General features: G+C 44.2%; 1 protein-coding gene across 1 annotated transcript in view; it reads left to right on the top strand.

Moving 5' to 3' along the window:
- The window catches only part of SLC25A17 (solute carrier family 25 member 17), a 37352-nt gene that overhangs the window by 577 nt on the left and 24489 nt on the right, over nt 1–12286 (top strand). The gene's annotated exons all lie outside the window — the stretch shown is intronic.

Raw genomic sequence — 12286 nt, 5'->3', positions numbered from 1 at the left:
TGCTTAACTACACCTATTTTCACACACTTAACTGCAGGCATGTGCAAGTGCCTACCTAATAGGCTATCTCTGGCGAATGTTATTGATAGAAGATACATTTTTTTAAAAAAATCAAGGTCAGAATTGCTGTCCATCATACGTGTGGTTCACTGTGAGGCATGTGCTGGGCTCTTGGGCTTCTGGGTGTCTCAGTTCCATTTGACACCCCTCCCCCTTTTCCTTGAAACTTTCCATTCTTGACTTGGGTAAGTTCCTCTTCTGGTTCTCATCTTATTTCTCTGCTGCCCTTTCTCATATCTTTCTCTAACTGTCAACACACACCGGTAGCTGTTGGAATTAGTGTGACTTAAGAGAAATATCACTGATCCCTCTCCTTATAGCCCCTCGAAACTCACGGAGAGCTCATGTACTGTGCAGACCTGTCAGGGCTGAACCCCAACTACAGTATTTGTTAGATAGGTGGCCCGTAAACCTCACCGTAAAGTGGGGGCATAGACACTTACCTCACAGAGTTGTTGTGAGAATTAGATGACACAATAGTTCATGGCAGTGCCTGATTCGAGAACCTCGGTTCCTTCGTTAAATGAGAAGAGCCTTTCGCCAGAGTAAAGAGGCTGAGTGGGAAGCTTGCTTGACATGCTCTCGGATGGGCACGGAGGCCTGTGTTCTTGGAGTGGAGGGAACAGAGAGGCAGATAGGTTTCAGGGGACCACACTGTGTGAGACTTTAACTCTGAGTGGGAAAGAGAGCTAGCTGGCAATTGCAGGTTTAGAGCATGCAGCAATTTGCTGATTTACATTTTAAACATGATCACCCTGACTGCTCTGTTCACAGTGAACTGTAAGGGAGCAAAGGTGGAAGCAAGGAAACTGTCAGGGAGCTATTACATCATCTCAGGCAAGAGATGATGATGGCGTGGACCAGGATGGGAGTGGAGGTGGTGAAAAGTGATCGTTAAACTGGAATATATAAGGTTGAGCCACCAGGGTTTGATGGTGGATTGGATATGGGGTGTAACAGAATGAGGGTTGGTTGGCTCCCAAGAGTTTTTGGCTTCAGCAACTGGAAGGATGATGTTCCCATATATTGAGCTGGTGAAGACTGACAGAACAGGTTTTGGGGGACATGCGTTTGGTTTTGCTTTTGGACTAGTTCCGTGGTCGGCAAACTGCGGCTCGCGAGCCACATGCGGCCCTTTGGCCCCTTGAGTGTGGCTCTTCCACAAAATACCATGGCCTGGGCAAGTCTATTTTGAAGAAGTTGCGTTAGAAGAAGTTTAAGTTTAAAAAATTTGGCTCTCAAAAGAAATTTCAATCGCTGTACTGTTGATATTTGGCTCTGTTGACTAATGAGTTTGCCGACCACTGGACTAGTTAATTTGAAATGCCTAAGCATAGTCATGAGACTAGATGAGTTCACCAAGAAAATGAGTGTGGCCCTAACCGGTTTGGCTCAGTGGATAGAACGTCGGCCTGCGGACTGAAGGGTCCCAGGTTCGATGCCGGTCAGGGGCATGTTCCTTGGTTGCGGGCACATCCCCAGTGGGGAGTGTGCAGGAGGCAGCTGAATTGATGTTTCTCTCTCATCGATGTTTCTAACTCTCTATCCCTCTCTCTCTCCCTTCCTCTCTGTAAAAAATCAATAAAATATATTTAAAAAAAGAAAATGAGTGTGAACTGAGAGGAAAGTCTCCCAGACCGAGCCTTGGAGCACCAGCATTAAGAGGTTAGGAAAGTGAGATAGCACCAGCAAAGGAGACTATGGAAAGGCCAGTAGGGGTAGGAGGAAAACTTAACGGACTGTCATGTTCTGAATGTCACGTGGAGATGGGTATAGACCTACTGGGTCAGATGCTACGGATGGGTCAAATAAGAGGATTTTAATAACCATTGGATTTTCATGTTTTATCAGCATGAAAGTCCAATGGTTACTTGAGAATCGTTTGTTTTTTGGTGTTGTTGTTTTTAGCGTTTTGATGGAATGGTAGGGTGAAGAGAATAATTCCCAAGATAGAATGGGAAATATTTGTTGTGGCCATAGTTTTCTGACCCTTGCTATAGAAAGTGACTGGGGGAAGAGATGATATATTTCTATTTAACCTACAAAGACATATCCCTTCCCCCCTCTTTTTATTGCCTATTTTTCTCTTGTTAAAAGTTCTTGAAATTATGCACCCCGAATTGGCTATGGCCTTTCTCCCATAAGCTATGTTAGAGTTTTCAATAGGAAGACTTGTAGGAAAGTATCTAGCTTTCCTTGGGGGCAGTACTATTCCTAGCACATATCTGAGTGAGAATTTGCATTGTATTTTGTTATTCATTTGTGGTTCTCAACTCTTTGCAAACCTGTGTATTAAGTAAGGTTAAGCCACACAACATGGACCCTATTTTCTTCTGGTTGCTTCCAAAGGAAAAAAGTTTCATCACAAAAATGTCACAACGGTTGATAAGAAATTTGGCATTGCTTTTATTATTTTTTTAATATTATTATAGCTTTTATTATATTTTTTTTATTGATTTCAGAGAGGAAGAAAGAGGGAAAGAGAGATAGAAACATCAATGAGAGAGAATCATTGATTGGCTGCCTCCTGCACACCCCATACTGGGGATCGAACCCACAACCCAGGCATGTGCCCTGACTGGAAATCAAACCGGCGATCTCTAGGTGCACTGGTCACACCGGCCAGGCTACACTGGACTTTTTACCATATACACAAAGCACCTGCCTTTAGAAATAGAAACCAAGTAGAGGAACTTGCGGATTCACTGTGCAAGGCCTTCTGGATATAAAGGCCAGTGTGAGAGTCCCTGTCCTCCAGAAGCTCTTCTCACCTACCAAGTGGAAGAGTGGACAAGGCCCCTGGTGGTACCAAGGAAGAAGAGGTGGGCTGCACTTGTAGAGGTGACAGGAAATCCCCGTGGTTGACATATGTAGACCAGGTTGACATATGTTGACATATGTATCCCCATGGTTGACATATGTAGACCAGGTCTTGAAGGAAGAATAGGAATTTGTTAGGCAAAATGAAATAGGAAGGCAATACGAGACTTTTAGACCGGACCAAAAGCATGTTCAAAGGCCCTAAAATATACATCAGCATTCAGGGGACTTCAAGCTAGTTCTGACATAGCTGGTGTAAAAGATGGGAGAGAGTAGAAGGATATGAAGCCCAAGAGTCTCATATACCATGCAAAGGTATTTGGGTTGAAATTTATTAGAAACTGTTTGTTAAAAAGTGGTTGTGTCTTCCTCATTCTCTGTTTATATTTATATACAAATAAGTATTTACAAATAGGTTTTTTTGTTTATATAACTGGTATGGATTTTTGAGTTTTCTTTGATGTGTTTGTTTCAGAATATAAAGCATTTCTCCATGTATTTTAGAGTTCTCTGGTTACAAGCTGGAGAAACAGAAATTTGTTAAATTTGGGTAATTTAACAAAACGGAAGTCTATTGGCAGGTTCTTTGGGAGCTCTCAGGATCAGTGGGGAGGCTGAAGGCTTGAAATAGGAAGGAACCAACAGACTCCCAAGAGATTTCTGAAGCAATCGCTACAGAATGCCTGTTGGGCACCACCACTGGAAACAGTGGATTCTATCCCTATTTCTTCTGCCCCTCCAGCCCCCCTAGCCCCTATTAGTCATGCTCAAGGCCATGTGCTCACCCCTTGACTGTAACAGGTAGAGGGTGGGCACCTGGATTTACCATCCTACCAAGATTGTATGCAGTGGGAAGAAGTAAAGGAAATCGGCCCACCCTTAGGAAAGGGGAATGGTGCTATGTGGCCCCAAACATCAGACATGTACTATATCCTGTCATTAAAAAGACTTCAGAACCCAATCTTAAAGGTTTTATGCAGTCTTTTTTTTTTTTTTTAGCTTTTATTTATTTTTTAGTGTATTGTGTTTACATTGGTTAATAATAATATATAGGTTTCAAGTGTACAGTTCTAAAATACACCATCTGTATATTGTATTGTGTGTTCACCATCCTAAGTTTAATTAGTTTTCTAACTTTTTGTGAAACGGACAATAACACTTCACTTACTGGGTTCTCCTGAGAAGTAAATGTGGTAACACTTGTAGAGCACCTAGCACAATACCTGGAATAGTGTCACAAGGCCATAATTATTCATTTCTTTTTCAGATATTTCTTGCAAATACACTATTTGTACCCAGGTTTAGAAGTCCAATGGAATTGAGGTTTTCTCCCATTCCCTTCACTTGTAGCAGATCTCACCTTTTATTCTCTAGATAAAATAGAGGCTACATGAGATGAGCTTTCTGCCTTTTCTGTTTTTTTTTTTTTTTTTTTTTTTCATTACCAGAGTTTATTTTTTTTTATTATTATTTTTTTTAATGAATCTTTATTGTTCAGATTACAATTGTTTCTCCTTTTTCCCCACATATCTCCCCACCACCCAGTTCCTACCCCTCCCTCTTCCCTTACCTCCCCCCCCCGCTGTCCTTATCCATAGGTGTATGATTTTTGTCCAGTCTCTTCCCATACTCCCCACACAGACACCCCTTTCCCCCTGAGAATTATCAATCCACTCCCATTCTATGCCTGATTCTATTAAGTTCACCAGTTTATTCTGTTCCTCAGATTTTTAATTCACTTGACTTTTAGATTCACTTGTTGATAGATATGTATTTGTTGTTCATAATTTTTATCTTTCTTCTTCTTTTTCCTCTTTTTAAAGAATACCTTTCAGCATTTCATATAATGCTGGTTTGGTGGTGATGAACTCCTTTAGCTTTTTCTTATCTGTGAAGCTCTTTATCTGCCCTTCAATTCTGAATGATAACTTTGCTGGGTAGAGTAGTCTTGGTTGTAGGTTCCTGCTATTCATCACTTTGAATATTTCTTGCCACTCCCGTCTGGCCTGCATGGTTTCTGTTGAGAAATTAGCTGATAATCGTATGGGAGCTCCCTTGTAGGTAACTAACTGTTTTTCTCTTGCTGCTTGTAAGATTCTCTCTTTGTCTTTTGCTCTTGGCATTTTAATTATGATGTGTCTTGGTGTGGTCCTCTTTGGATTCCTTTTGTTTGGGGTTCTGTGCGCTTCCTGGACTTGTAAGTCTATTTCTTTCATCAGGTAGGGGAAGTTTTCCTTCATTATTTCTTCAAATAGGTTTTCAGCATCTTGCTCTCTCTCTTCTTCTGGTACCCCCATAATTCTGATGTTGGTTCGCTTGAAGTTGTCCCAGAGGCTTCTTACACTATCTTCAACTTTCTGAATTCTCTTCTCTTCATGCTTCTCTGGAGGAGTGTCCTTGGCCTCTTTGTATTCCAAATCTTTGAGTTGATTCTTGCAATCCTCTAGTCTGCTTTTGGGTCTCTGTATAATATTTTTTATCTCAGTCAGTGTATGTTTAATTTCTAGTTGGTCCTCATGGAATTTATCGGCCTTTTCCATGAAATTCTTGAAAAACCTTATAACCGTGGTTTTGAACTCTATGTCCAGTCGCTTGTTCTCCTCCATTTCTTTGGTTTGTGATCTGTTTCCTTGCCTTCTCATATTCTCTGCTTCCCTAAGTTGGTAGGGTAGTTTTGTGTACTAGGTGTCCTATTGGTTCAACAGGTCAGCCTCCCAGTTACTTGAGGTGGACACTCTTGGTGTACCCTTGTGTACTGTGTGTCCCCCAGCAGGAGCTACAGCAAGGGCTAGTTTTCTCCTCCTTTGCTTGGGCGGTTTTGGAGCAGTCTGACTGGAGCTGCAGTTGGTTAAGCTGCTCCAGAACAGGCCATTTATATGCAAAAGCCGCTGTGTGGAGCCGGGGCAGAATGTGCGGGGCGGGGTCTCAGGGCTGGGCGGGGCCTCAGGGCGTCACTAGGCTGGGGCGTGGCCAACGGCAATGGCTGCCATCAGCCGTCTCTGCCTTTCCACGTTTCCAAGTCCCTGCGCCCCGCGCTCCAGCGCAGTAAACAATGATTGCTGGGCGCACCTCTGCAAAAAAGTCACTCTCACTTTCTGACCCGATGGCCGACAGTCCAACTTCTCCCCGTAGGTGCCTGGGTCCCCCGAGTGTCCCCAGAAATTGGATTTCAGAGTGATTGGGAGCTTGTCTCCCTGCGGGTTGAAGAAAAGCCGCGCACCCAGCCGCCCGCCGCCGGCCCGATTCGAGTGCCTCCGTACCTCAGCTTTTCAGCGATTGTGCTTCTTTCTCTTCTTAGTTGTAAATCTTCCACTCAGCCAGCTTTCCCGTGGTTCTGGGTGGTAGACGTTTTTGTCTTTTAGTTGTATTTTTGAAATTGTTGTGTGAGGCAGCAGATTAGTTGTTTAACTATGCCGCCATCTTGGTTCCTCCCTCCTGGTTTTTTTCTAATTACAGAATCAACTGGAGTTGTACACACATTTCCCTACATTCTGCTTTTCTCAGGAAAATAGATGCATCCACCTCTGCTACCTTTGATCTTGATCCTTCCCCATTACCCCAACCCAGTTATCTTTTGGGACTTTGCTCCATTAATTTTCACCTCTTTCCTATAGCTTTAATCTTTCTACAGTGTTCGCTTCCTTTCGGCCTTCAAACACACTCAGCCCTGTCTTATCATAAAACCATACCAATATGGTCTGGAGACTCTGCCTTTCTTAGCTGTTGCTCATTCCCCTTCCCATTATGCTAACTTTATTTAAAGAATATTCTGTACTTAACTGCCTCTCCTCCTGATCCTACTCTGACCACTGGAACTGCTCTTTAGAGGCCATCACCAGCTTTCTAATGGCTTAGTCTACTGACTTTTTCCATTCTTACTTGATTTGACGTCTTTATAGTTGTACTAGTGACCCAGTGCACGATTCGTGCACATTGAAAGGAAATTAATTAAAAGGTGGCCAGCGGGGCCGGACTGGGTGAGATGCTTGATATGATGCTAGGTGCTTTCCAAAAGTTGATTCTCACTCCTTGCAGCAACATCAACAATTAGCTGTTGGTCCCAAAATTTCAAATGAGGAAATTGAGGCATGGAGATTTATAGTCCCTTATTATACAGTATGTATTATAACTAGAACCTGAACCTTGTTTTTTTTTTTAATTCCAAAGCCCATGCTCTTTCCATTAGACACTCAGGTGTGTTATCCATTAGGCCTTTTGTTTAACTTGTATATTTGTCTGTGTATAGGTGTGAGAGTTAGCTTGATTGTTATATCAGGGGAAAGACATATTATAACATGGATTAGGTGGAAAATATATTTTTGAATATGAAAGCCACAGTAAGTGGTTTTAAATCTTTGGAATTGTATTACCTCAAGATCTACCACTGAAAATATATTTTAGTTGTTTTTCTTTTTAAAATAATCCTTCTGTCCAATAATGCCATGTACTCTTATCAGGAGGTGCTGTCCACTGATTTCAGTGGTGCTTCTACGACTCAAATAGCTTTGGACTCCTCTTGGAAATTGCTATTGGGACTGGCATTGCATTTTTTCATTTATTTTTTTTACTATTTTTCATCTTTCAAGGGTGAATAAACATTTTGGAAATGGTAGAATTTGGTGACTTGGTTGGAAGGCCAACCAAAAGATCATTATTTATACTTAAAAGGCATGATTCTCTGCTTCTTTATCAATGTGTGCCCGTCTCTTTTATTCCATAATATTGCACATGCATAGGGGACCAAGTCTTTACCAGGTTTACCCCACTATTTCATTCTGTGTCTGTGGTGTTAAGTACTCAGTTCAACTCCATGAGTGTTTGTGTTAGCCAAATTAAAAAGTAGACTTTGGATGTTTATTGACCTTTATAGGGGAGACACTACCCAGAAAATGAGTAGACTATGTTTTTTATATATAATCTGAAATATAGATACTGATACAGTAAGAAATCCAGGTGTCCACTCTGGGATTATTTACAACAGAGAGAGAGAGCCAGAAATGCCCAGGAATTTAGGCTGAAAATTATTTATGTGACTTTTCTTGCTATTCTTAATCTCTAGCTGTCATCTCTCTCCTAGGCTGCAGTATGGTATTGCCAACTGACTTTGCTTGCGGTGTGTACGGGAGGCAACTGATCAATGTGTCTCTCTTACATTGATGTTCTCTCTCTCTCTCCCTCTCTAAAATCATTAAAAACATATCCTTGGGTGAGGACTAAAAAAACAACAAAAATACTTTCTTGCCCTAGCTGGTTTGGCTCAGTGGATAGAGCGTTGGCCTGCGGACTCAAGGGTCCCAGGTTCGATTCCAGTCAAGGGCATGTACCTTGGTTGCGGGCACATCCCCGGTGGGGGGTGTGCAGGGGCCAGCTGATTGATGTTTCTCCCTCATCAATGTTTCTAATTCTCTGTCTCTCTCCCTTCCTCTCTGTAAAAAAATTAATAAAATAAAAATTCTTTAAAGCTATTTAGTCATTAAATAATTACTTAATTATTAGGTTCCTGCCCTTGGCATCTATCTGTCTACCTATCTAAATATCTATCTATCTATCTATAAAAAGAAGTAATATGCAAATTAGGCCGGGATGCCATAACTGTCACGACTATTCAAGAGGAGGTTGCGTGCACAGATGAGGCCCAGAGCAAAGATGAGACAGAGATAGGCGGGCCTGCCCGAGCCTGTGTGGTGGCTCGGGCGGCCCCGGACCAGACACAGGCAGGGGGCAGGAGGGACCTGGGGTGGAAGTCAGGCCCAGGTCCAGGCTGCTAGCGGCGGCAGTCAGGCCCGGGTCCGCGGTGGCCGGCGTTGCGCAAGTCAATGCCTGGGTCCCGGCACCCATGGCGCCAGTCAGGCCTGACCTCTGTGGCGGCCGGCGCCAGAGAAGTAGGCAGAGGACAGACCACTGAGGGTCTTATATACCATAGCAGGGAGCTTAGATTTTATTCCACAGAAGGAGGAAAAGTGAAGAATGTGAAGCATGGGAGCATCCTGGTCTTGCTTTCATTTTAAGTGAACCATTCTGGTGGCTGTGGGAAGGATCAATTTAGACAGCTGCAGTGTTTTTGGGCCCAAGAAAAAGAGAGACTGATGTTGGGAGCTAGGACTAGACAGAGGCAGTGGATCAGAGACATATTTATGAGGAAACCTGACGAAACTATTTGGCTGATTACACAGGGATGAAAGCAAATGGTATTAGCCCAGGTTTTCTAGTTTGGGCAACATCGTTGAATGGTGATTCTAATAATTGGGAGACGGTATCGAGGAAAAGGAACAGTGTAAGGGAGCTTGCTTAGTTCAGCAATAGCCAAACAATTAGGACAGAGAACAGACTTAGTGCTCTTTCTTTGCTGCAACGTTTGTTTTTCTGCCTTCAGCCACCACCATGTAAGGCTAATGTGCCATCTTTTCTCCTAATCTAGGATATTATCTACCTACTACACATTCCTACCACCTAAATTAGCTTTCCTGCATGATCCCTTAAAAATACTTATCAAAGTATCAATGCTCTGTGAGTATGGGGACTTTCAAGATGTGGAAACATTATGAGCCTATATAGATTGATAAAGAGATATTGGGTGCTCAATTTTTAACAATAAAAATCAGATACTGAATGTGGTCATGCCAGAGGCATAATTTTAATGAGCCAATGCCTCTTTACTGAAGTGTCACACTTCAAAAGAGATCCTCTCAGCCCTGACCTGTTTGGCGCAGTGGATAGAGCCTTGGCCTTGGACTGAAACGCCCCCAGTTCCATTCCGGTTGAGGGCATGTACCTTGGTTGCAGGCTCCATCCCCAGTAGGGGGCATGCAGGAGGCAGCTGATCGATGTTTCTCTCTCATCGATGTTTCTAGCTCTCTATCCCTCTCCCTTCCTCTCTGTAAAAAAATCAATAAAAAAATATTTTTTAAAAAAGAGATCCTCTCAAATAATACAATGCATAACACTCATCTGGGTTACCTGTTAAAATGTAGGACCACACCTTGAAAAACACTCCTTCTAGAGCTCATTTTAATAAAAGTGTAATATGCAAATCGACCAAACAGCAGAACAACCGGTCAGTGGGGGGCGGGGCCGGCGAGCAGGTGTTGCCAGGCCAGCCAAGGTGCATGCTAGCCGGCAGAGGGAGGAGACAGCGATGGGGTGGGGGAGCGGCGGCAACCAGTGGCGGTGGGGCGATGGGGGCTGGCGCCATCCCCTGATCACCCACCTGGTTGCCTCCCGCAGAAGGAGGCCACAGGCGGCAGCAGCAGCAGGGCGATTCTGTCCAGGGCCACCCAGCACCATCCCCAGATAGGCCTGCTGGGGTTGCCTCCCGCAGAGGGAGGCCACCAGTGACCGTGGTGCAATTGGGGGCAGGGCCAGCTGCTTGCTGCCCGCACCATCCCAATCGGCCCACTGATCACCTCCCGCAGAAGGAGGCCAGATTGCGGCTTAGGCCTGCTCCCCGCTCTCCTAAGCCATCAGTAGGACATCCCCCAAAGGGTCCCCGATTGGAGAGGGTGCAGGCTGGGCTGAGGGGAAACTCCCCCCCCCCCCGTGCACGAATTTCGTGCACCGGGCCACTAAATATATATATATATATGCATGCCTAAGTGACCGTCCAACAGACCGACCGGCCGACTGGTAGCTGTGATGCACACTGACCACCAGAGGGCAGATGCTCAACGCAGGAGCTGCCAAGCTGCAGTGACTTGGCAGCTGCTGTTCTCAGGTGATGCATCCAGAACCAGAGAGGAGGGAGCCTGATTCCAGGGTGTGTCACCTGAGGACCTCCCTCTCACAATCCAGGACTTCTTGGGGGATGTCGGAGAGCTGGTTTCAGCCCAATCCCCGCAGGCCAGGCCGAGGGACCCCAACGGTGCACCAGGCCTCTAGCCCATTGGCTCCCCACTTTGGATCTGGCTCCCCACTGGGCCTCTAGCCCATTGCAGAGGTCATGGATCTGGCCCTTACAGAAACTTTTCAACTCGATTAGCTAAATGATGAGACATGCAGGACCTACTGGCTGCGGCCCCAATGTCTGGTGCCGGCCCATCTGCTTAATATCGATTTCCAGCGGAGGCAGTGAATTTTAAACCGGCTGTGGCTTCCCTCCTTCCGTGTGGACAGTAGTGCCAGTGGGCAATGTCTGGGAAGGGAAGTAGGAAAAGATGCAGCTTAGGTGGGAAGAAGGAGGTTCCCGCTGCCACAGGACTCTGCCTTGGCGAAGGGCCTGGGCAGGAGCCTGGCATTGAGCAGGGTCCTGCCCTAGGCTGACTAGATTCCAGGATAAGTAAATCCTGTTTGCTAAATAATTGCATTTTACAGCTAAATGCTCACACATTGTCAGTTACCACCAAACTTAGGTAAAGTGAGATGAAAGAAGCGAGACAGATACAGAGAGAAAGTGACATAATATTGGGAGAAGAGAGGAGGGAGCCCGATTCCGGGGTGTGTCACCTGAGAACTGCCCTCTCGCAATCCGGAACCCCTCGGGGGGTGTCGGAGAGTCGTTTTTGGCCCAATCCCCACAGGCCTGGCCGAGGGACCCCACCGGTGCACGAATCTGTGCACCAGGCCTCTAGTGGTCTAATAAAGAAGAAACACTCGTTAACAACTAAACAGTACAGTGCAATGATTGCTAAGAAATAGACTCTCTCTTCTCTCTTGTACTAGTAGTCCACATACAATAAGTCAGCAAGAAATATTGATTCTCCTGTTACAGTTCTTCTGGCAGATATCCCTTTGTTTTTCTAGCCACAACTCAAATTGATTCAATGACTTGCTATTTTATATCAGATGTACTTTGCTAGAGCAGTGTTTGTATTTGTGTTCTGGTGTTTCTGGTTGGAAGCTCCTGAGGTTACTTGGATAACTCCCTAAAAATCCCGTGGTGTGTGATTAATCAGATACCTGTGTACAAAGTGCCTACCTTCAGATTTCTGCAGGGGGATGGGAGGGAATTCCTCTCTGATTTTGTCATTTTCCTAGTTTTCATATCCAGGGTAAACTGGTTGCTGTTTTATGTTTGTTTTGATTTGCTTTTGTTCAGTACTTGTTACTCTACTAAACTGTATAAACTTTTGGGAGGCAAGGGGTTAACCCTTTGCATTCGCTTGCTTTTTTCTCGATTCCTTTATTATACTCGGGATTTAATTTTTTAAATACCCCAGATTTTACAAAGCACGGCAGTAGAATAAAAAACTGGAGTTTCTTTTCATACAAACTTATTTATTTGGATTTTTTTATATTTCAAATTATTGATACATTCAATGAGTATAAAAAGAGCTGCTACCGATGCTAACCGTGTCGAGTCACACTCGACATCCGAGTGCAAAAGGTTAAATTCAAAATATATTTAAATATACAGGGAATATAAAAGAATTGTGTTAGATATTATGGGGAAATAGATTCAAAATATGATATG

The sequence above is a fragment of the Eptesicus fuscus genome, chromosome 7 (assembly GCF_027574615.1).
Source record: "Eptesicus fuscus isolate TK198812 chromosome 7, DD_ASM_mEF_20220401, whole genome shotgun sequence".
Classification (NCBI taxonomy): Eukaryota; Metazoa; Chordata; class Mammalia; order Chiroptera; family Vespertilionidae; genus Eptesicus; species Eptesicus fuscus.
Note: the sequence above shows the minus strand (reverse complement) of the source record. Positions and strands in the feature narration are given on the sequence as shown.